This window comes from Schistocerca gregaria, unplaced genomic scaffold (genome assembly GCF_023897955.1).
Source record: "Schistocerca gregaria isolate iqSchGreg1 unplaced genomic scaffold, iqSchGreg1.2 ptg000178l, whole genome shotgun sequence".
NCBI lineage: Eukaryota > Metazoa > Arthropoda > Insecta > Orthoptera > Acrididae > Schistocerca > Schistocerca gregaria.
The window spans coordinates 129917-157076 of NW_026061728.1; the positions used below are offsets into that span (position 1 = coordinate 129917).

At 27.0% G+C, this 27160-nt stretch overlaps 2 long non-coding RNA genes across 2 annotated transcripts; one reads left to right on the forward strand and one right to left on the reverse strand.

Moving 5' to 3' along the window:
* Positions 1–340: 340 nt before the first annotated feature.
* Positions 341–15192, reverse strand: LOC126302692 (uncharacterized). The gene is made up of 2 exons (XR_007553147.1): positions 14765–15192; positions 341–652 (listed from the first exon to the last, which is right to left on the reverse strand). It is a non-coding gene; the product is annotated as an uncharacterized LOC126302692 (long non-coding RNA).
* Positions 10794–26858, forward strand: LOC126302693 (uncharacterized). Its single transcript, XR_007553148.1, has 2 exons — positions 10794–10897; positions 26574–26858. It is a non-coding gene; the product is annotated as an uncharacterized LOC126302693 (long non-coding RNA).
* Positions 26859–27160: the final 302 nt, after the last annotated feature.

Below are 27160 nucleotides of genomic sequence, written 5' to 3' on the forward strand. Positions count from 1 at the left end.
TAGATTCTCAGCTCTAATTATATCATACACAGAAAATTCGTGATCTATAAAGATAAAGTCCCAAAAATCAAGAATCATTCTTCCTATAACAGTAATAATTTCAACAATAGGATTGACTTCAACATCAACCTTAATTTCATTATACTAAGGACTTAAGTTAATCAAACTAATAACCTTCAAAGTTATAATTAAAAGAATAATCTTTTAGGCCTTAGTAAAATTTTACACCTCTAGAATTGCAGTCTAGAATCATAATTGAATATAAGACCTAAATATGATAAGAGAGAAAACATCTCATAAGTAGATTTACAGTCTACCACCTAAAATTCAGCCATCTTACTGCAAAAATGATTATTCTCAACAAACCATAAGGACATTGGTACTTTATACTTCATATTTGGAGCATGAGCAGGAATAGTAGGAACATCAATAAGAATACTTATTCGTGCTGAACTTGGCCAACCCGGACCTCTAATTGGGGATGACCAGATTTATAATGTTATTATTACAGCTCACGCATTCGTAATAATTTTCTTTATAGTAATACCTATTATAATTGGTGGATTTGGTAATTGACTTGTTCCACTAATAATTGGTGCACCAGATATAGCATTTCCACGAATAAATAATATAAGTTTTTGATTACTACCACCTTCAGTAACCCTTCTTCTTACATCTTCTATAGTAGATAATGGTGCTGGTACAGGATGAACAGTTTACCCTCCTCTAGCAGGAGCTATTGCACATGGGGGTGCATCTGTAGATCTAGCTATTTTTTCACTGCACTTAGCAGGTGTATCATCTATTCTTGGTGCAGTGAATTTCATTACAACAGCAATTAATATACGAACAGAAAGTATAACTTTAGATCAAACACCTTTATTTGTATGATCTGTAGCTATTACAGCATTACTTCTCCTTCTTTCACTTCCAGTTTTAGCAGGAGCTATTACTATATTATTAACAGATCGAAATTTAAATACATCATTCTTTGACCTCGACGATACTCTGACTACCCAGACGCATATACATCATGAAACGTAGTATCAAGAATTGGGTCTACAATTTCTATTGTAGGAATCATTATATTCATTGTAATTATATGAGAAAGAATGATTACAAACCGAGCAATTATATTTAGAGCTAACATAAGAAGATCAACAGAATGACTACAAAATAACCCTCCTGCAGAACATAGTTACTCAGAATTACCATTAATCTCTAGATTCTAATATGGCAGATTAGTGCAGTAGATTTAAGCTCTACAAATAAAGGTTTGACCTTTTATTAGAATATATTTATTAATGGCAACATGATCAAATTTATCTCTTCAAGATGGAGCTTCACCATTAATGGAGCAATTATCATTCTTTCATGATCAAACTATGGTCGTATTATTATTAATTACAGTAATTGTAGGTTATGCCCTAAGTTATATATTATTTATTGCCTATACTAACCGTAATATACTTCATGGACATTTAATTGAAACAATCTGAACAGCTTTACCAGCAATTACATTAATTTTTATTGCCCTTCCATCATTACGACTATTATATTTACTTGATGATTCAGTAGATGCAATAATTACAATTAAAACCATTGGACGACAATGATATTGAAGATATGAATATTCAGACTTCATAGACGTAGAATTTGACACTTATATAACACCAGAACAAGACCTAGAATATGATGGATTCCGACTACTAGATGTAGATAACCGAACAATCCTACCAATAAATACAGAAGTACGAGTATTAACAAGAGCATCAGATGTTCTACACTCATGAGCAGTTCCTGCATTAGGGGTTAAAATTGATGCAACGCCCGGTCGGTTAAATCAAGGAACATTCACAATAAATCGACCTGGATTATTCTTTGGACAATGCTCAGAAATCTGTGGAGCAAACCACAGATTTATACCAATTGTAATTGAAAGAACTTCAGTAAATTTATTTATTAAGTGATTATCTAAGATAATTTAAGGAGTTAGTTAAAATAAATAACATTAGAGTGTCAATCTAAAGTAATTAAAAAAAATTAGTACACCTTGAAATTCATCAGATGACTGAAAGTAAGTAATGGTCTCTTAAACCAAATAATAGTAAATTAACGACTACTTCTGATGGGGAAATTATATCCAAATCCCTCAAATATCCCCTCTTATATGATTCTCACTATTCATTATATTTTCAGCTACATTAATCTTGTTTAATCAAATAAACTTCTTCTCATTTAAACCTAACCTTATTAAAAGAGCAGAAAAAGGAACAATTGAAATAAAAAACTTAAATTGAAAATGATAACAAATCTATTCTCAACATTTGACCCATCAACTAACATCTTTAATTTATCATTAAATTGAACTAGAACATTTCTAGGACTATTATTAATCCCATCACTATTTTGACTTACACCATCACGAATTAACATTATCTGAAATAAACTAAATTTAACCTTACATAATGAATTTAAAACACTTCTTGGACCAAAATCATTTAATGGAACAACATTCATTTTCATCTCAATTTTTATTATAATATTATTTAACAATTTCATAGGATTATTCCCTTATATTTTTACTAGAACAAGACATTTAGCATTAACATTTGCAATTGCCCTACCTATATGGCTAAGATTTATATTATTTGGATGAATTAACCATACTAATCATATATTTACACACCTTGTACCACAAGGTACACCGCCTGCATTAATATCATTTATAGTACTAATTGAAACAATTAGTAATGTTATTCGACCAGGTACATTAGCAGTACGGTTGGCAGCAAATATAATTGCAGGACACTTATTATTAACCTTATTAGGAAACACAGGACCATCTATAGCAATAAACTTAATCTCATTACTAATTATTGGACAAATACTTCTATTAATTCTAGAATCAGCAGTAGCAATAATTCAAGCCTATGTTTTCTCAATTCTAAGAACTCTATATTCTAGAGAAGTATATTAAACCTATGTTAACAACTCACTCAAACCACCCATTCCACTTAGTAGACTATAGACCTTGACCATTAACAGGAGCAATTGGAGCAATAGGCCTAGTATCAGGACTAGCAAAATGATTCCACCTATTTAATATTAACTTATTCATAATTGGATTTGGAATTACCCTACTAACTATAATTCAATGATGACGAGATGTAGTACGAGAAGGAACATATCAAGGATTACATACAGGATTTGTATCAATTGGATTACGATGAGGAATAATTTTATTTATTGCATCAGAGGTATTATTTTTCGTTTCTTTTTTTTGAGCATTCTTTAGAAGAAGATTAGCACCAACAATTGAACTAGGAATACTATGACCTCCAATAGGAATTCAACCCTTTAACCCTATACAAATTCCATTACTTAATACAGCTATTCTTTTAGCATCAGGAGTAACAGTAACATGAGCACATCATAGTTTAATGGAATCTAATCATACTCAAGCACTACAAGGATTATTCTTCACAGTGTTATTAGGACTATACTTTACAATACTTCAAGCATATGAATATTGAGAAGCACCTTTTACCATTGCAGATGCAGTTTATGGATCAACATTCTTTGTTGCAACAGGATTCCATGGTTTACACGTAATTATTGGAACAATCTTTTTATCAACATGTCTACTTCGACACTCAATAAATCAATTTTCACCAAGACATCACTTTGGATTTGAAGCAGCAGCATGATACTGACACTTCGTAGACGTAGTATGATTATTCTTATATATCTCTATTTATTGATGAGGTAGATAATTGTTTTTCTAGTATAAATAGTACATTTGACTTCCAATCAGAAAGCTTGATATAAATCAAGAAAAACAATTCTAATTCTATCAACAAGAGTTTTCATTAGATTTATTATTCCAATAATTGTTATAATCCTGGCAACAACACTATCAAAAAAATTAATTAATGATCGAGAAAAAAGATCACCATTTGAATGTGGGTTTGATCCAAAAAGATCAGCACGAATACCATTCTCAATACGATTCTTCCTAATCGCAGTAATCTTTTTAATTTTTGATGTAGAAATTGCACTAATTCTACCAATTGTAATTATTTTTAAAACTTCAGACATTATAATCTGAACAGTATCAACAATATTTTTTATTCTAGTTCTATTAGGAGGACTATACCATGAATGAAACCAAGGAGCATTACAATGAGCAGAATAAAGGGTTGTAGTTAAATATAACATTTGGGTTGCATTCAAAAAGTATTGATATTATCAATCAACCTTAAATAGAATAAGAAGCGAAATATTGCAGTCAGTTTCGACCTGGAAGATTGGTATGTACTACCCTTATTCTTATTAATTGAAGCCAAAAAGAGGCGTATTACTGTTAATAATATAATTGAACTATAATAGTTCCAATTAAGGAAATGTAAAGCCAATATGAAAGCTGCAAACTTTTTATATTAGCGGTTAAACTCCGTTAACATTTCTAAAATTTATATAGTTTAAATAAAACATTACATTTTCACTGTAAAAATAATATATCTATATTTATAAATACTTAAAAGTAAAAATACTTCCTTAACATCTTCAGTGTCACGCTCTAATTATAAGCTATTTAAGTAAACGAAAAACAATATTACCAAAATAAATATTCAAAAAATAAAAGTTAAAAGATAAATCTTGAAATTAGAATCATATCAACCTTGAATATAACCAATTAAATAAATAAATAATCTATATAAACCTTGACCACCAAGTAATTCACCTCAACCATAATCAAATGACTTAGATGAATAATAACCTATTTTTAAAGGAATATATCTAATAAACTTAGTTGAAAGAAAAGGTATAAATCATATAGAACCAGCAAATCTAACAAAAGAAAGTATACTTAAAGAAAATAAATTATGAGAAAAATCAAAATTAGAAATCAGATAACCTAAATAAGCACCTAAAATAACAACTGTAATAGTTAAAAACTTTAAATAATAAGGTAAAGCAATCACATGAGGAATAGGAAAAATTAATCAAGATAAAAGACTACCACCAAAAACAGCAACAAACAATAGACCAATTATTCCAAATGAAATATAATAACCCTTATCATCAAAAGAAAATCTAGAATAAAAATTATTATCACCAGATATTGAATAATAAAACAAACGAAAAGAAAAAAAACTAAACAATTAATTCATCTTAAACAAACCATCTCAAGAATTAAATCCTTTGAATAAAATCCCGCTAAAAAAGGTATTCCACACAAAGATAAACTAGAAACATTAAAACAAACTGAAGTTAAAGGTATGAAATTAACAATTGATCCTATAAAACGAACATCCTGAGAATCCTTCAAATTATGAATTATTGAACCTGCACATATAAATAATAATGCCTTAAATAAAGCATGAGCCAATAAATGAAAAAATGCAAGCTTTGGATAACCTATAGCCAAAATTCTTATTATTAAACCAAGTTGTCTTAAAGTAGAAAGAGAAATAATCTTCTTTAAATCAAACTCTAAATTAGCGCCCAATCCAGCCATAAATATAGTTATACAACCAATTACAAGTAAAAATCAACCACAATTATAAGTATCCAATATTGGTCTAACACCAGAATAATAATTCCCATGCTGAGAATAAGAATATATATACAAAGTATAAACAGCTCTAAAAAAAGATAAAAAAATCAAAGCAAAGAATCTAAAAGAAGATCAAGATATAATTCTATTTAATAATCTAATTTCACCTACCAAATTTAAAGAAGGAGGAGCAGCCATATTTGATGATCTTAAAAGAAATCATCATAAAGCCATTCTTGGCATCAAATTAATTATACCCTTGTTAATTAATAATCTTCGTCTACCTAAACGTTCATAAATAATATTAGATAAACAAAATAAACCAGAAGAACATAAACCATGACCAACCATTAGAGAAAGAGAACCTACACAACCTCACCAATTCATAGTCATCAATCCACCAATAACCATTCTTATATGAGCAACAGAAGAATATGCAATTAAAGACTTTAAATCAACCTATGAAAACAAATAAATCTTACAATAACACCCCCAGATAAACCTAAAGACAATCAAAAATAATTAAACTTTAAACCCAAATAAGAAATAACCTTTATAACACGAAAAATACCATAACCACCTAACTTTAATAAAACACCAGCAAGAATTATTCTACCTGAAATAGGGGCCTCTACATGAGCCTTAGGAAGTCATAAATGAACCAAAAACATAGGTATCTTAACTAAAAAAGCCAAAATTATAAATACATAAAACATAAAATAATAAGAACCAAAATCAACCAATAAAGGAAAATATAAAGTATTAGAAAAATCATAAACCTTAAATAAAACTAATAATAAAGGTAATCTAGCAACCAAAGTATAAAAAATTAAATAAACACCAGCCTGCAAACGCTCAGGTTGATAACCCCAACCCAAAATTAAAAGTAAAGTAGGAACTAATAGCCTCAAAAAAATTATAAAAAGAAAGAAGACTTAATCTAGCAAATGAACAATAAAGCATAATTATTAAAATCAAAACCATAAAAACAAAAAAATTAGAATGATATGAACTTAAATAAACTGAACCTCTAGCAGTGATTATTAAAGAACAAATCCAAAAACTAAGTAAAATTAAACTAAAAGAAAAATAATCAATACCAAAATAATATCTAATTATATTCAAATCAGCATATGAATAAACACAAATTATAAAAACAAAACCCGACAGAAACATTAAAGAATGAACCAACCATCAACAATTATTTAATAAACAAAGAGGGATCAAAAAATAGTTATAAATAAATACTTTAACATAAAGATAAACCAAAAGAATTAAAAAAATCATTACCATGAGAACGAATTATTGAAATTAAAATAGAAAGACCTAAAGCACCCTCACAAACAGAAAAAACTAAAAAAATAACAGGAAAAAAATAATCATAATCAAACTCAATAAGAAAAACAATAACTAACATAAATAAAGAAAGAACAATATATTCTAATCTCAAAAGAACCATTAATAAATGTTTACGTTTAGAAGAAAAAACATAAACACCAGCAAAATAAATCAATAAAGAAGTAAAAATAGAGAATATAAACATTAGTTTTAATAGTTTAAAAAAAACGCCGGTCTTGTAAACCGGAAATAAGTCCAGCCCCCACTTTTAAAACTTCAGAGGTGGAAAAGCTTCCATCATCGGTCCCCAAAACCGGTATTTTAAATAAACTAACCCCTGAAATGATCAAAATAATAATTATATCATTATCAAATGTAATAAATATTAGTTTTATTAAATTAAGACACCCAATATCAATAATGCTTTTTATTATCCTTCAAACCTTCGTAGTTGGATTAATAACAGGAACAATAATAGAAAGATATTGATTATCATATATTTTATTTTTAACATTTCTTGGTGGTATACTAGTATTATTTATTTACATTACAAGAATTGCATCAAACGAAATATTTCAGCCTAAATCAATCACTATAATTATTACATTAATAATGTGAGTATTTATCATATTAATATTAATTATTCTAGATATATCTATATTTATAGACTTTTTCAAAAACACCGAAACTATAAATATTGATAATTCAATCAATTATCAAGAAATAACAATATCTTTAGAAAAATTATATAATAGACCAACATTCATTATTACAATAATAATAATAATTTATTTATTTTTAGCACTACTAGCAGTTGTTAAAATCACCAATATTAATCAGGGACCTATTCGTAAAATAAGATAATTACTAATGAATAAACCCTTACGATTAAGACATCCTTTAATTAAAATTATTAATAACTCTTTAATTGACTTACCTGCCCCAACAAATATTTCATTTTGATGAAATTTTGGATCCCTATTAGGGTTATGTTTGGTAATTCAAATCGTAACTGGACTATTTTTAGCTATACATTATACATCAAATATTGAAATAGCATTCAGTAGTGTAGTACACATCTGCCGAGACGTAAATAATGGTTGAATTATCCGAACCTTACACGCAAATGGAGCATCTATATTTTTTATTTGTATTTACTTACATGTAGGACGGGGAATTTACTATGGATCTTATATATATATACATACCTGAATAATTGGTACAGTGATTTTATTTTTAGTTATAGCAACTGCATTTATAGGATATGTCTTACCCTGAGGCCAAATATCTTTTTGAGGTGCAACAGTAATTACTAATTTATTATCAGCAATCCCATACTTAGGAACAGATTTAGTCCAATGAGTATGAGGAGGATTCGCTGTTGATAATGCAACATTAAATCGATTCTTCACATTCCATTTTGTATTACCATTTATTATTGCTGCTATAGCAGCAATTCATTTATTTTTTCTTCACCAAACAGGATCTAATAATCCTCTTGGACTAAATGGAGATATTGAAAAAATTCCATTCCATCCATACTTTAGCTTTAAGGATTCTATTACATTTGTAATAATAACATCATTATTAATTATACTATGTTTAATTAATCCTTACCTATTAGGAGATCCAGATAACTTTGTACCTGCCAACCCATTAGTAACACCAGTTCACATTCAACCAGAATGATATTTCCTATTTGCATATGCAATTCTACGATCTATCCCTAATAAGTTAGGAGGTGTTATTGCATTATTTTTATCAATTAGAATCTTAATAATTTTACCATTTTATAATACAACAGCATTCCGAGGCATTCAATTTTACCCTATTAATCAAATTTTATTCTGAATTATAGTAGTTGTTGTATGCTTACTAACGTGAATTGGTAAACGACCTGTTGAAGAACCTTATATTATAACAGGTCAAATCTTAACAATTATTTACTTCACATATTTCTTAATTAATGTCCATGTCGCAAACGCATGAGATAAATTAATTAAGGAATAAAGTTAATTAGCTTAGGAAAAGCATATGTTTTGAAAACATAAAATTAGAAGTTTAACTCTTCTATTAACTTTTCTCAAAAAATTTCACTAAACAAATGAGATAAATAAAATCTTTAAACCAACAAAGAAAATAAAAAAATTCAAAGATAAAGGTAAAAAACTTTTTCAAGCTAAGTACATTAATTTATCATAACGGAACCGTGGTAATGTTCCACGAACCCAAATAAAACCAAAAGATATAATAGCAAGCTTAATAAAAAATATAAAAGAATAAAAATCACCGCCCAAAAAAATTAAAGCCAATAACATTCTTATGAAGACAATTCTAGTATATTCAGCTAAAAAAATTAAAGTAAAACCACCCGCACCATACTCAATATTAAATCCTGAAACTAACTCAGATTCCCCTTCAGCAAAATCAAAAGGAGTACGATTAGTTTCAGCTAAGCAAGAAGCAAAACAAGCTAAAGCTAAAGGAAAAGAAATAATAATAAATCAACAATAAAGCTGATAGTTTACAAAATCAAACATATTAAAACTACCAATTAAAATAATTAAAGACAATAAAATTAAAGCTAAACTAACTTCATAAGAAATTGTTTGAGCAACAGAACGAAGAGAACCTAATAATGAATAATTTGAATTAGAAGATCAACCAGCAATTATAACAGTATAAACACCTAATCTAGTACATCATAAAAAAAATAAAAATCCATAAGAAAAAGAACACATATAAGTTAAATAAGGAAAAATTACTCAAACGGCTAAAGAAATCATTAAATTAAAAACAGGGGAAAAATAATAAAGTAGGTAATTAGATATAATAGGAATTGGCTGCTCCTTACAAATTAACTTAATAGCATCTCTAAATGGCTGAGGAATTCCAACAAAACCTACCTTATTTGGACCCTTTCGAATCTGAATATAACCTACAACCTTACGCTCTAATAAAGTTAAAAAGGCAACACTAATTAAAACACAAATAACCAATAAAAGAAAATTCAAAATAAATATAAATAAATCATAAAGTATCAATACTATTTGTAGAAAAAATCTACATAAATGAATTCTAAATTCAACACATTAATCTGTCAAAATAGTAAATAAATTAATATTAATCAATATAACAAAAAATATTTTAACCATATGGTCCTTTCGTACTAATATGGATTAACAATCTTAGGATAGAAACCGACCTGGCTCACGCCGGTCTGAACTCAGATCATGTAAGAATTTAAAGGTCGAACAGACCTAATCATTGGGCTCCTGCACCCAAAATTTTTCTTAATCCAACATCGAGGTCGCAATCTGCTTTGTCGATATGAGCTCTCAAAAACAATTACGCTGTTATCCCTAAGGTAACTTAATCTTATGATCATAAATTATGGATCAAAATAACAAACATAAATAAATGATATAATAATGAAGAGTTTATCTATTCTTCATGTCACCCCAACAAAACATCATCATTAAATATAGAAAGACAAACAAAAAACTATATAAAAGTAAAATGTCAAGCTCTATAGGGTCTTCTCGTCCTAAAGAAGAATTTAAGCCTTTTGACTCAAAAGTTAAATTCAAAAATTTATTAAGAGACAGTTGATTTCTCGTCAAGCCATTCATTCCAGCCACTAATTAAGAGACTAATGATTATGCTACCTTTGCACGGTCAAAATACCGCGGCTCTTTAAAAATACGCTCAGTGAGCAGGCCAGACCTCAAAATATAAACAAGAGGACATGTTTTTGATAAACAGGTGGAAATCAATTTTGCCTAGTTCCTTATAATAAGTTCACAAGGTAAAAATTTCATACAAATAAATATACTAATTCAATCATTATTACAAAAAGTTTAAAATTAAATTAATAATCTTAATAAAAAACCTAAAATATTTATAAAATCAAAATAAAAAATAATGAACTAAAACGTAATCTTAAAGATAGCTGGTTTAAAGCTTACTATTATATTTCTATAAAATAAATTATAGGTTATTAACTTCAAAGCTTATCCCTTAAAGAATAAATAAGTTAATATTTTTACTTAAAAAATTAAATAAAAACAAATAACTTTAAAAAATTAAATTTTTTCTTAAGAAACTAGTGATCTTGGGAAACGATTAACATCTCATTTCTATAAATAATTTAATAATAATTATGATACATTAACTATAAATTATTTATAAATCAACCCAAATCGAGACAAGTAAAATAAATACTAAAATTTTGATAAATCCTGATACAAAAGGTACAATAAATAAAATCTACTTAAAAAAATTTAAAATAATATTTCATAAAACACTTACATTACCAATAAACTATAATTTAAAAAATCAATTCTATAAATATACTAAGACAAAAATACAATAAAATTATTTATATTAAATAATTAAATAAACAAAAAATAAATATAATAAAATAAATAATCAAGATATCCTGATTTGCACAGAAAAATTTTCAGTGTAAATGAAACACTTTACTAATAAGTTATATCTTGAAACTCTTCCTAGATACACTTTCCAGTACATCTACTATGTTACGACTTATCTCATCTAAATTGAAGCTACTTTAAAATAAAATAGAATAATCAATAATGAGAGCGATGGGCGATGTGTACACATCTCAGAGCCAATATCAGTTAAATTAAATAAATTAAATTACTATCAAATCCACCTTCATTAACAGTATTTCACTATCAAATCCGTTATAAACAAAAATCTATTGTAACCCACCTCCTCTTAACTATAAGCTGCACCTTGACCTGAAATATTTTATAATTATAAATCTTGAGAATTATAACTCTAAAAAGATTCTCTGATAACGGAGATATACAAACAAATAAATTAAGTAGAGTAAATCGTGTATTATCAATCATGGGGTAGGTTCCTCTGAATGGAATGAGATACCGCCAAATTCTTTGGGTTTAAAGACCTTAACTAATAGTACCCTGGTAAATATAATTAACATTTAAAATAATAGGGTATCTAATCCTAGTTTATTATTTAAATTTCACAGATTCATAAAAAGGGCCACAAATAAATTTTAACATTTCACCTTACAAATTTATATTTCAACCCTAATAATATAAACAACTGTTTTAACCAATAATATTCACTTGTATCAATCGTATAACCGCGGCTGCTGGCACGAATTATGCCGATACTAAATCAATTGCTAAATCCAAAATCACTTGATAATTAAATCAAATTACTGCAAAAAGAACATTTAGTCTAACAAAACTTACATATAATACAAAGAAAAAGTGAATAAACAAGCAAGAATAAAACTTTTAAAAATAAAAAATAAGAAAATTTTAAATCTATTAATTCAGGAAAAAATAAAAGATTCAAATATTTAAAGAAAAAAAAAGAAAAAAACCACAAACATTAACAAAAAAAAAGAAACGCCCCTATGTATGACCACAACAACTTCTCTATTATATATAATTAAAGATTAATATGGAACATGTATAGCAATAAATGTATTATATTCTTTCTTATTTAATCTTTCTTTTCACTAATAAATAAAGAAAGATTAAATAATATAATATATATATTTTATACAATTATGTAATTTAATATAATATGTTATTAATATGAATTCTTTTTTTATATTAAGTTAACTTTCATATATATTAGTTAAATAATCTAATTATAGATAATTTACATAATTATATTATTATAATTAATATAATTATTTATATTAATTATAATATTTTATATTTAAATTAATAATTTTATTTATTATATCCAATTATAATAATATTAAATATTAAATTACATATTATTATATATATTATATTATAATAACCTATTTTAAGCTAAAAACATAAGTAGCTATAATCCTAGGTAAATAATTGCATTAAAATAATCAATTGATAATGGTAAGATGAACTTATAATACTTTAATTTCAATTAAATGTAATATATTAATATAAATTATTTATTATATATATATATATATATATATATATATATATATATATATATATATATATATATATATATATATATATATATATATATATATATATATATATATAATGAGCAGGATAAATTAATCCTAATTAAACAAAATAATACATAAAAGAATTTCAAAAAAAACTTTCGATTTATATATTAAATAAATGAAGTGCCTGATGAAAGGGTTACCTTGATAGGGTAAATAAAGTAAATAAAATTACCTTCATTAAAATTACATAAGATAGAATTAAACTACCTCCTTTAGTATCAAAAACTAACATGCATCATACACCTTAATGTAAAAAGGTAAGCTAAACAAGCTAATGGGTTCATACCCCATTTATAGAGGTATCAATCCTCTCCTTTTTAATGACCAACAACTCTACAAAACTTCTCTTCCTATCAACATTAATGATAGGAACGATCCTGTCCATTTCATCAAATTCCTGATTTGGGGTTTGAATAGGACTTGAGATCAACTTACTTTCATTTATTCCGCTCCTAACAAGAAATAAAAATATAATAATAAATGAATCATCAATTAAATATTTTATTGTCCAAGCAATAGCATCGACAATATTATTATTTTCAATTTTGCTGATTCAAATAAAATATCCCATGGGATGGGAAACAGAATTTATCCCATCAATAATAATTAGATCTAGACTATTATTAAAGATTGGAGCTGCACCTTTCCATTTCTGATTTCCAGAAGTTATAGGAGCATCAAGATGAAATAATTGTTTAACATTAATAACATGACAAAAAATCGCCCCAATATTGGTCTTATCTTATTGTATTCAATTAAGAACTTTTATTTGAACAATTATTATCTTAAGAATTATTATTGGGGCAATAGGAGGTTTAAATCAAACATCCTTACGACAACTTTTAGCATATTCATCAATCAGACACCTAGGTTGAATAATTAGATCATTAACAGTCAGAGAAAACATCTGAGAACTATACTTCATTATTTACTCACTATTAAGATTAATTATAGTTTTATTATTTAAGCAAATAAATTTATTTTTCATAAATCAAATTTATTCAGCCAGAAATATAAAAACCGAAATTAAATTCATAATATTCTTATCTTTATTATCTTTAGGTGGACTACCACCATTCCTTGGATTCTTACCAAAATGAATTGTAATACAATCATTAATAGAAAACAATATAACAACTATTATAACTATTATAGTTGTATTAACTACAATTACACTCTACTACTATATACGTATTAGATTCTCAGCTCTAATTATATCATACACAGAAAATTCGTGATCTATAAAGATAAAGTCCCAAAAATCAAGAATCATTCTTCCTATAACAGTAATAATTTCAACAATAGGATTGATTTCAACATCAACCTTAATTTCATTATACTAAGGACTTAAGTTAATCAAACTAATAACCTTCAAAGTTATAATTAAAAGAATAATCTTTTAGGCCTTAGTAAAATTTTACACCTCTAGAATTGCAGTCTAGAATCATAATTGAATATAAGACCTAAATATGATAAGAGAGAAAACATCTCATAAGTAGATTTACAGTCTACCACCTAAAATTCAGCCATCTTACCGCAAAAATGATTATTCTCAACAAACCATAAGGACATTGGTACTTTATACTTCATATTTGGAGCATGAGCAGGAATAGTAGGAACATCAATAAGAATACTTATTCGTGCTGAACTTGGCCAACCCGGATCTCTAATTGGGGATGACCAGATTTATAATGTTATTATTACAGCTCACGCATTCGTAATAATTTTCTTTATAGTAATACCTATTATAATTGGTGGATTTGGTAATTGACTTGTTCCACTAATAATTGGTGCACCAGATATAGCATTTCCACGAATAAATAACATAAGTTTTTGATTACTACCACCTTCACTAACCCTTCTTCTTACATCTTCTATAGTAGATAATGGTGCTGGTACAGGATGAACAGTTTACCCTCCTCTAGCAGGAGCTATTGCACACGGGGGTGCATCTGTAGATCTAGCTATTTTTTCACTGCACTTAGCAGGTGTATCATCTATTCTTGGTGCAGTGAATTTCATTACAACAGCAATTAATATACGATCAGAAAGTATAACTTTAGATCAAACACCTTTATTTGTATGATCTGTAGCTATTGCAGCATTACTTCTCCTTCTTTCACTTCCAGTTTTAGCAGGAGCTATTACTATATTATTAACAGATCGAAATTTAAATACATCATTCTTTGACCCTGCAGGAGGGGGTGACCCAATTCTATATCAACATCTATTTTGATTCTTTGGACACCCAGAAGTTTATATTTTAATTCTACCGGGGTTCGGAATTATTTCACATATTGTATGTCAAGAAAGAGGAAAAATTGAATCATTTGGAACATTAGGTATAATTTATGCTATACTATCAATTGGACTAATAGGATTTATTGTATGAGCACATCATATATTTACAGTAGGAATGGATGTTGACACACGAGCATATTTTACATCAGCAACAATAATTATTGCTGTACCTACAGGAATTAAGGTATTTAGATGATTAGCTACATTATATGGAACTAAATTCAAGTTCAATCCACCATTATTATGAGCTCTAGGATTTATTTTCCTATTTACAATTGGTGGATTAACAGGATTAGTATTAGCAAATTCATCACTTGATACTGTATTACATGATACATATTATGTAGTAGCCCACTTTCATTATGTATTATCTATAGGAGCAGTATTTGCAATTATAGGAGGTGTCATTCAATGATATCCACTATTTACAGGATTAACTATAAATAATACATGATTAAAAATCCAATTTACAATTATATTCATTGGAGTAAATTTAACATTCTTTCCTCAACACTTCCTAGGATTAGCAGGAATACCTCGACGATACTCTGACTACCCAGACGCATATACATCATGAAACGTAGTATCAAGAATTGGGTCTACAATTTCTATTGTAGGAATCATTATATTCATTGTAATTATATGAGAAAGAATGATTACAAACCGAGCAATTATATTTAGAGCTAACATAAGAAGATCAACAGAATGACTACAAAATAACCCTCCTGCAGAACATAGTTACTCAGAATTACCATTAATCTCTAGATTCTAATATGGCAGATTAGTGCAGTAGATTTAAGCTCTACAAATAAAGGTTTGACCTTTTATTAGAAAATATTTATTAATGGCAACATGATCAAATTTATCTCTTCAAGATGGAGCTTCACCATTAATGGAGCAATTATCATTCTTTCATGATCATACTATGGTCGTATTATTATTAATTACAGTAATTGTAGGTTATGCCCTAAGTTATATATTATTTATTGCCTATACTAACCGTAATATACTTCATGGACATTTAATTGAAACAATCTGAACAGCTTTACCAGCAATTACATTAATTTTTATTGCCCTTCCATCTTTACGACTATTATATTTACTTGATGATTCAGTAGATGCAATAATTACAATTAAAACCATTGGACGACAATGATATTGAAGATATGAATATTCAGACTTCATAGACGTAGAAATTGACACTTATATAACACCAGAACAAGACCTAGAAAATGATGGATTCCGACTACTAGATGTAGATAACCGAACAATCCTACCAATAAATACAGAAGTACGAGTATTAACAAGAGCATCAGATGTTCTACACTCATGAGCAGTTCCTGCATTAGGGGTTAAAATTGATGCAACGCCAGGTCGGTTAAATCAAGGAACATTCACAATAAATCGACCTGGATTATTCTTTGGACAATGCTCAGAAATCTGTGGAGCAAACCACAGATATATACCAATTGTAATTGAAAGAACTTCAGTAAATTTATTTATTAAGTGATTATCTAAGATAATTTAAGGAGTTAGTTAAAATAAATAACATTAGAGTGTCAATCTAAAGTAACTAAAAAAAATTAGTACACCTTGAAATTCATCAGATGACTGAAAGTAAGTAATGGTCTCTTAAACCAAATAATAGTAAATTAACGACTACTTCTGATGGGGAAATTATATCCAAATCCCTCAAATATCCCCTCTTATATGATTCTCACTATTCATTATATTTTCAGCTACATTAATCTTGTTTAATCAAATAAACTTCTTCTCATTTAAACCTAACCTTATTAAAAGAGCAGAAAAAGGAACAATTGAAATAAAAAACTTAAATTGAAAATGATAACAAATCTATTCTCAACATTTGACCCATCAACTAACATCTTTAATTTATCATTAAATTGAACTAGAACATTTCTAGGACTATTATTAATCCCATCACTATTTTGACTTACACCATCACGAATTAACATTATCTGAAATAAACTAAATTTAACCTTACATAACGAATTTAAAACACTTCTTGGTCAAAATCATTTAATGGAACCACATTCATTTTCATCTCAATTTTTATTATAATATTATTTAACAATTTCATAGGATTATTCCCTTATATTTTTACTAGAACAAGACATTTAGCATTAACATTTGCAATTGCCCTACCTATATGGCTAAGATTTATATTATTTGGATGAATTAACCATACTAATCATATATTTACACACCTTGTACCACAAGGTACACCGCCTGCATTAATATCATTTATAGTACTAATTGAAAGAATTAGTAATGTTATTCGACCAGGTACATTAGCAGTACGGTTGGCAGCAAATATAATTGCAGGACACTTATTGTTAACCTTATTAGGAAACACAGGACCATCTATAGCAATAAACTTAATCTCATTACTAATTATTGGACAAATACTTCTATTAATTCTAGAATCAGCAGTAGCAATAATTCAAGCCTATGTTTTCTCAATTCTAAGAACTCTATATTCTAGAGAAGTATATTAAACCTATGTTAACAACTCACTCAAACCACCCATTCCACTTAGTAGACTATAGACCTTGACCATTAACAGGAGCAATTGGAGCAATAGTCCTAGTATCAGGACTAGCAAAATGATTCCACCTATTTAATATTAACTTATTCATAATTGGATTTGGAATTACCCTACTAACTATAATTCAATGATGACGAGATGTAGTACGAGAAGGAACATATCAAGGATTACATACAGGATTTGTATCAATTGGATTACGATGAGGAATAATTTTATTTATTGCATCAGAGGTATTATTTTTCGTTTCTTTTTTTTGAGCATTCTTTAGAAGAAGATTAGCACCAACAATTGAACTAGGAATACTATGACCTCCAATAGGAATTCAACCCTTTAACCCTATACAAATTCCATTACTTAATACAGCTATTCTTTTAGCATCAGGAGTAACAGTAACATGAGCACATCATAGTTTAATGGAATCTAATCATACTCAAGCACTACAAGGATTATTCTTCACAGTGTTATTAGGACTATACTTTACAATACTTCAAGCATATGAATATTGAGAAGCACCTTTTACCATTGCAGATGCAGTTTATGGATCAACATTCTTTGTTGCAACAGGATTCCATGGTTTACACGTAATTATTGGAACAATCTTTTTATCAACATGTCTACTTCGACACTCAATAAATCAATTTTCACCAAGACATCACTTTGGATTTGAAGCAGCAGCATGATACTGACACTTCGTAGACGTAGTATGATTATTCTTATATATCTCTATTTATTGATGAGGTAGATAATTGTTTTTCTAGTATAAATAGTACATTTGACTTCCAATCAGAAAGCTTGATATAAATCAAGAAAAACAATTCTAATTCTATCAACAAGAGTTTTCATTAGATTTATTATTCCAATAATTGTTATAATCCTGGCAACAACACTATCAAAAAAATTAATTAATGATCGAGAAAAAAGATCACCATTTGAATGTGGGTTTGATCCAAAAAGATCAGCACGAATACCATTCTCAATACGATTCTTCCTAATCGCAGTAATCTTTTTAATGTTTGATGTAGAAATTGCACTAATTCTACCAATTGTAATTATTTTTAAAACTTCAGACATTATAATCTGAACAGTATCAACAATATTTTTTATTCTAGTTCTATTAGGAGGACTATACCATGAATGAAACCAAGGAGCATTACAATGAGCAGAATAAAGGGTTGTAGTTAAATATAACATTTGGGTTGCATTCAAAAAGTATTGATATTATCAATCAACCTTAAATAGAATAAGAAGCGAAATATTGCAGTCAGTTTCGACCTGGAAGATTGGTATGTACTACCCTTATTCTTATTAATTGAAGCCAAATAGAGGCGTATTACTGTTAATAATATAATTGAACTATAATAGTTCCAATTAAGGAAATGTAAAGCCAATATGAAAGCTGCTAACTTTTTATATTAGCGGTTAAACTCCGTTAACATTTCTAAAATTTATATAGTTTAAATAAAACATTACATTTTCACTGTAAAAATAATATATCTATATTTATAAATACTTAAAAGTAAAAATACTTCCTTAACATCTTCAGTGTCACGCTCTAATCATAAGCTATTTAAGTAAACGAAAAACAATATTACCAAAATAAATATTCAAAAAATAAAAGTTAAAAGATAAATCTTGAAATTAGAATCATATCAACCTTGAATATAACCAATTAAATAAATAAATAATCTATATAAACCTTGACCACCAAGTAATTCACCTCAACCATAATCAAATGACTTAGATGAATAATAACCTATTTTTAAAGGAATATATCTAATAAACTTAGTTGAAAGAAAAGGTATAAATCATATAGAACCAGCAAATCTAACAAAAGAAAGTATACTTAAAGAAAATAAATTATGAGAAAAATCAAAATTAGAAATAAGATAACCTAAATAAGCACCTAAAATAACAACTGTAATAGTTAAAAACTTTAAATAATAAGGTACAGCAATCACATGAGGAATAGGAAAAATTAATCAAGATAAAAGACTACCACCAAAAACAGCAACAAACAATAGACCAATTATTCCAAATGAAATATAATAACCCTTATCATCAAAAGAAAATCTAGAATAAAAATTATTATCACCAGATATTGAATAATAAAACAAACGAAAAGAATAAGAAGCAGTTAAACCAGTAGAAAAAAAATAAAGAAAAAAAATTAAACAATTAATTCATCTTAAACAAACCATCTCAAGAATTAAATCCTTTGAATAAAATCCCGCTAAAAAAGGTATTCCACACAAAGATAAACTAGAAACATTAAAACAAACTGAAGTTAAAGGTATGAAATTAACAATTGATCCTATAAAACGAATATCCTGGGAATCCTTCAAATTATGAATTATTGAACCTGCACATATAAATAATAATGCCTTAAATAAAGCATGAGCCAATAAATGAAAAAATGCAAGCTTTGGATAACCTATAGCCAAAATTCTTATTATTAAACCAAGTTGTCTTAAAGTAGAAAGAGCAATAATCTTCTTTAAATCAAACTCAAAATTAGCGCCCAATCCAGCCATAAATATAGTTATACAACCAATTAAAAGTAAAAATCAACCACAATTATAAGTATCCAATATTGGTCTAAAACGAATTAATAAATAAACACCAGCAGTAACAAGAGTAGAAGAATGAACTAAAGCAGAAACAGGAGTAGGAGCTGCTATAGCAGCAGGAAGTCATGAAGAGAAAGGAATCTGAGCTCTCTTAGTTATAGCTGCTAAAACAATTAATATAGTAATGAGCTTTATTTCAAAAGAATTAGAAATAAAATCATAATAATAAATATAATTTCAACCACCAAAATTTAACATTCATGCAATAGAAATTAAAATAGCAACATCACCAATACGATTAGATAGTGCAGTTAATATACCAGCACTATAAGATTTTACATTTTGATAATAAATAACTAAACAATAAGAAACTAAACCTAAACCATCTCAACCTAATAAAATTCTAATTAAATTAGGACTAATAATTAAAATACCTATAGAAAGAATAAATATTAAAACAATAATAATAAAACGATTTATATTCTTTTCACCAGATATATAATCCTCTCTATAATAAATAACCAAAGAAGAAATATATATAACAAAAGATATAAAAATAAGAGATATTCAATCCAAAATTAAAGTTATAACAACTATAGAACCATTTAAATTGAAAAGCTCTCACTCAACAAAAACTCTATAATCAATTATTAAATAATAAATACCTAAAATAAAAATTATAGTTCTCGAAATAAACAAAGAAAAAAAACTCAAAGAACAAATAGAAAATAAATTCACGGCCTAAGATGAAACACTTCATATCATTGATTCCACAAAACAATATTTTTAATTAAAATACTTAAGCAAACTAAACAAAGAAATATTCACCCTTTAAACAGAGAATATTTAAAGGCAATCAATGTAAAAGTAAAAGATGATATTCACGAAAATAACCAAGAGAACAAGTATAAACACCAGAATAATAATTCCCATGCTGAGAATAAGAATATATATACAAAGTATAAAGAGCTCTAAAAAAAGATAAAAAAATCAAAGCAAAGAATCTAAAAGAAGATCAAGATATAATTCTATTTAATAATCTAATTTCACCTACCAAATTTAAAGAAGGAGGAGCAGCCATATTTGATGATCTTAAAAGAAATCATCATAAAGCCATTCTTGGCATCAAATTAATTATACCCTTGTTAATTAATAATCTTCGTCTACCTAAACGTTCATAAATAATATTAGATAAACAAAATAAACCAGAAGAACATAAACCATGACCAACCATTAGAGAAAGAGAACCTACACAACCTCATCAAATCATAGTCATCAATCCACCAATAACCATTCTTATATGAGCAACAGAATAATATGCAATTAAAGACTTTAAATCAACCTGACGAAAACAAATAAATCTTACAATAACACCCCCAGATAAACCTAAAGACAATCAAAAATAATTAAACTTTAAACCCAAATAAGAAATAACCTTTATAACACGAAAAATACCATAACCACCTAACTTTAATAATACACCAGCAAGAATTATTCTACCTGAAATAGGGGCCTCTACATGAGCCTTAGGAAGTCATAAATGAACCAAAAACATAGGTATCTTAACTAAAAAAGCCAAAATTATAAATACATAAAACATAAAATAATAAGAACCAAAATCAACCAATAAAGGAAAATATAAAGTATTAGAAAAATCATAAACCTTAAATAAAACTAATAATAAAGGTAATCTAGCAACCAAAGTATAAAAAATTAAATAAACACCAGCCTGCAAACGCTCAGGTTGATAACCCCAACCCAAAATTAAAAGTAAAGTAGGAACTAATCTAGCCTCAAAAAAAATATAAAAAGGAAGAATACTTAATCTAGCAAATGAACAATAAAGCATAATTATTAAAATCAAAACCATAAAAACAAAAAAATTAGAATGATATTAACTTAAATAAACTGAACCTCTTGCAGTGATTATTAAAGAACAAATCCAAAAACTAAGTAAAATTAAACTAAAAGAAAAATAATCAATACCAAAATAATATCTAATTATATTCAAATCAGCATATGAATAAACACAAATTATAAAAACAAAACCCGACAGAAACATTAAAGAATGAACCAACCATCAACAATTATTTAATAAACAAAGAGGGATCAAAAAAATAGTTATAAATAAATACTTTAACATAAAGATAAACCAAAAGAATTAAAAAAATCATTACCATGAGAACGAATTATTGAAACTAAAATAGAAAGACCTAAAGCACCCTCACAAACAGAAAAAACTAAAAAAATAACAGGAAAAAAATAATCATAATCAAACTCAATAAGAAAAACAATAACTAACATAAATAAAGAAAGAACAATATATTCTAATCTCAAAAGAACCATTAATAAATGTTTACGTTTAGAAGAAAAAACATAAACACCAGCAAAATAAATCAATAAAGAAGTAAAAATAGAGAATTTAAACATTAGTTTTAATAGTTTAAAAAAAACGCCGGTCTTGCAAACCGGAAATAAGTCCAGCCCCCACTTTTAAAACTTCAGAGGTGGAAAAGCTTCCATCATCGGTCCCCAAAACCGGTATTTTAAATAAACTAACCCCTGAAATGATCAAAATAATAATTATATCATTATCAAATGTAATAAATATTAATTTTATTAAATTAAGACACCCAATATCAATAATGCTTTTTATTATCCTTCAAACCTTCCTAGTTGGATTAATAACAGGAACAATAATAGAAAGATATTGATTATCATATATTCTATTTTTAACATTTCTTGGTGGTATACTAGTATTATTTATTTACATTACAAGAATTGCATCAAACGAAATATTTCAGCCTAAATCAATCACTATAATTATTACATTAATAATGTGAGTATTTATCATATTAATATTAATTATTCTAGATATATCTATATTTATAGACTTTTTCAAAAACACCGAAACTATAAATATTGATAATTCAATCAATTATCAAGAAATAACAATATCTTTAGAAAAATTATATAATAGACCAACATTCATTATTACAATAATAATAATAATTTATTTATTTTTAGCACTACTAGCAGTTGTTAAAATCACCAATATTAATCAGGGACCTATTCGTAAAATAAGATAATTACTAATGAATAAACCCTTATGATTAAGTCATCCTTTAATTAAAATTATTAATAACTCTTTAATTGACTTACCTGCCCCAACAAATATTTCATTTTGATGAAATTTTGGATCCCTATTAGGGTTATGTTTGGTAATTCAAATCGTAACTGGACTACTTTTAGCTATACATTATACATCAAATATTGAAATAGCATTCAGTAGTGTAGTACACATCTGCCGAGACGTAAATAATGGTTGAATTATCCGAACCTTACACGCAAATGGAGCATCTATATTTTTTATTTGTATTTACTTACATTTAGGACGGGGAATTTACTATGGATCTTATATATATATACATATCTGAATAATTGGTACAGTGATTTTATTTTTAGTTATAGCAACTGCATTTATAGGATATGTCTTACCCTGAGGCCAAATATCTTTTTGAGGTGCAACAGTAATTACTAATTTATTATCAGCAATCCCATATTTAGGAACAGATTTAGTCCAATGAGTATGAGGAGGATTCGCTGTTGATAATGCAACATTAAATCGATTCTTCACATTCCATTTTGTATTACCATTTATTATTGCTGCTATAGCAGCAATTCATTTATTTTTTCTTCACCAAACAGGATCTAATAATCCTCTTGGACTAAATGGAGATATTGAAAAAATTCCATTCCATCCATACTTTACCTTTAAGGATTCTATTACATTTGTAATAATAACATCATTATTAATTATACTATGTTTAATTAATCCTTACCTATTAGGAGATCCAGATAACTTTGTACCTGCCAACCCATTAGTAACACCAGTTCACATTCAACCAGAATGATATTTCCTATTTGCATATGCAATTCTACGATCTATCCCTAATAAGTTAGGAGGTGTTATTGCATTATTTTTATCAATTAGAATCTTAATAATTTTACCATTTTATAATAAAACACCATTCCGAGGCATTCAATTTTACCCTATTAATCAAATTTTATTCTGAATTATAGTAGTTGATGTATGCTTACTAACGTGAATTGGTAAACGACCTGTTGAAGAACCTTATATTATAACAGGTCAAATCTTAACAATTATTTACTTCACATATTTCTTAATTAATGTCCATGTCGCAAACGCATGAGATAAATTAATTAAGGAATAAAGTTAATTAGCTTAGGAAAAGCATATGTTTTGAAAACATAAAATTAGAAGTTTAACTCTTCTATTAACTTTTCTCAAAAAATTTCACTAAACAAATGAGATAAATAAAATCTTTAAACCAACAAAGAAAATAAAAAAATTCAAAGATAAAGGTAAAAAACTTTTTCAAGCTAAGTACATTAATTTATCATAACGGAACCGTGGTAATGTTCCACGAACCCAAATAAAACCAAAAGATATAATAGCAAGCTTAATAAAAAATATAAAAGAATAAAAATCACCGCCCAAAAAATTAAAGCCAATAACATTCTTATGAAGACAATTCTAGTATATTCAGCTAAAAAAATTAAAGTAAAACCACCCGCACCATACTCAATATTAAATCCTGAAACTAACTCAGATTCCCCTTCAGCAAAATCAAAAGGAGTACGATTAGTTTCAGCTAAGCAAGAAGCAAAACAAGCTAAAGCTAAAGGAAAAGAAATAATAATAAATCAACAATAAAGCTGATAGTTTATAAAATCAAACATATTAAAACTACCAATTAAAATAATTAAAGACAATAAAATTAAAGCTAAACTAACTTCATAAGAAATTGTTTGAGCAACAGAACGAAGAGAACCTAATAATGAATAATTTGAATTAGAAGATCAACCAGCAATTATAACAGTATAAACACCTAATCTAGTACAACATAAAAAAAATAAAAATCCATAAGAAAAAGAACACATATAAGTTAAATAAGGAAAAATTACTCAAACGGCTAAAGAAATCATTAAATTAAAAACAGGGGAAAATAATAAAGTAGGTAATTAGATATAATAGGAATTGGCTGCTCCTTACAAATTAACTTAATAGCATCTCTAAATGGCTGAGGAATTCCAACAAAACCTACCTTATTTGGACCCTTTCGAATCTGAATATAACCTAAAACCTTACGCTCTAATAAACTTAAAAAGGCAACACTAATTAAAACACAAATAACCAATAAAAGAAAATTCAAAATAAATATAAATAAATCATAAAGTATCAATACTATTTGTAGAAAAAATCTACATAAATGAATTCTAAATTCAACACATTAATCTGTCAAAATAGTAAATAAATTAATATTAATCAATATAACAAAAAATATTTTAACCATATGGTCCTTTCGTACTAATATGGATTAACAATCTTAGGATAGAAACCGACCTGGCTCACGCCGGTCTGAACTCAGATCATGTAAGAATTTAAAGGTCGAACAGACCTAATCATTGGGCTCCTGCACCCAAAATTTTTCTTAATCCAACATCGAGGTCGCAATCTGCTTTGTCGATATGAGCTCTCAAAAACAATTACGCTGTTATCCCTAAGGTAACTTAATCTTATGATCATAAATTATGGATCAAAATAACAAACATAAATAAATGATATAATAATGAAGAGTTTATCTATTCTTCATGTCACCCCAACAAAACATCATCATTAAATATAGAAAGACAAACAAAAAACTATATAAAAGTAAAATGTCAAGCTCTATAGGGTCTTCTCGTCCTAAAGAAGAATTTAAGCCTTTTGACTCAAAAGTTAAATTCAAAAATTTATTAAGAGACAGTTGATTTCTCGTCAAGCCATTCATTCCAGCCACTAATTAAGAGACTAATGATTATGCTACCTTTGCATGGTCAAAATACCGCGGCTCTTTAAAAATACGCTCAGTGAGCAGGCCAGACCTCAAAATATAAACAAGAGGACATGTTTTTGATAAACAGGCGGAAATCAATTTTGCCTAGTTCCTTATAATAAGTTCACAAGGTAAAAATTTCATACAAATAAATATACAAATTCTATCATTATTACAAAAATTTTAAAATTAAATTAATAATCTTAATAAAAAACCTAAAATATTTATAAAATCAAAATAAAAAATAATGAACTAAAACGTAATCTTAAAGACAGCTGGTTTAAAGCTTACTATTATGTTTCTATAAAATAAATTATAGGTTATTAACTTCAAAGCTTATCCCTTAAACAATAAATAAGTTAATATTTTTACTTAAAAAATTAAATAAAAACAAATAACTTTAAAAAATTAAATTTTTTCTTAAGAAACTAGATATCTTGGGAAACGATTAACATCTCATTTCTATAAATAATTTAATAATAATTATGATACATTAACTATAAATTATTTATAAATCAACCCAAATCGAGACAAGTAAAATAAATACTAAAATTTTTATAAACCCTGATACAAAAGGTACAATAAATAAAATCTACTTAAAAAATTTAAAATAATATTTCATAAAACACTTACATTACCAATAAACTATAATTTAAAAAATCAATTCTACAAAATATACTAAGACAAAAATACAATAAAATTATTTATATTAAATAATTAAATAAACAAAAAATAAATATAATAAAATAAATAATCAAGATATCCTGATTTGCACAGAAAAATTTTCAGTGTAAATGAAACACTTTACTAATAAGTTATATCTTGAAACTCTTCCTAGATACACTTTCCAGTACATCTACTATGTTACGACTTATCTCATCTAAATTGAAGCTACTTTAAAATAAA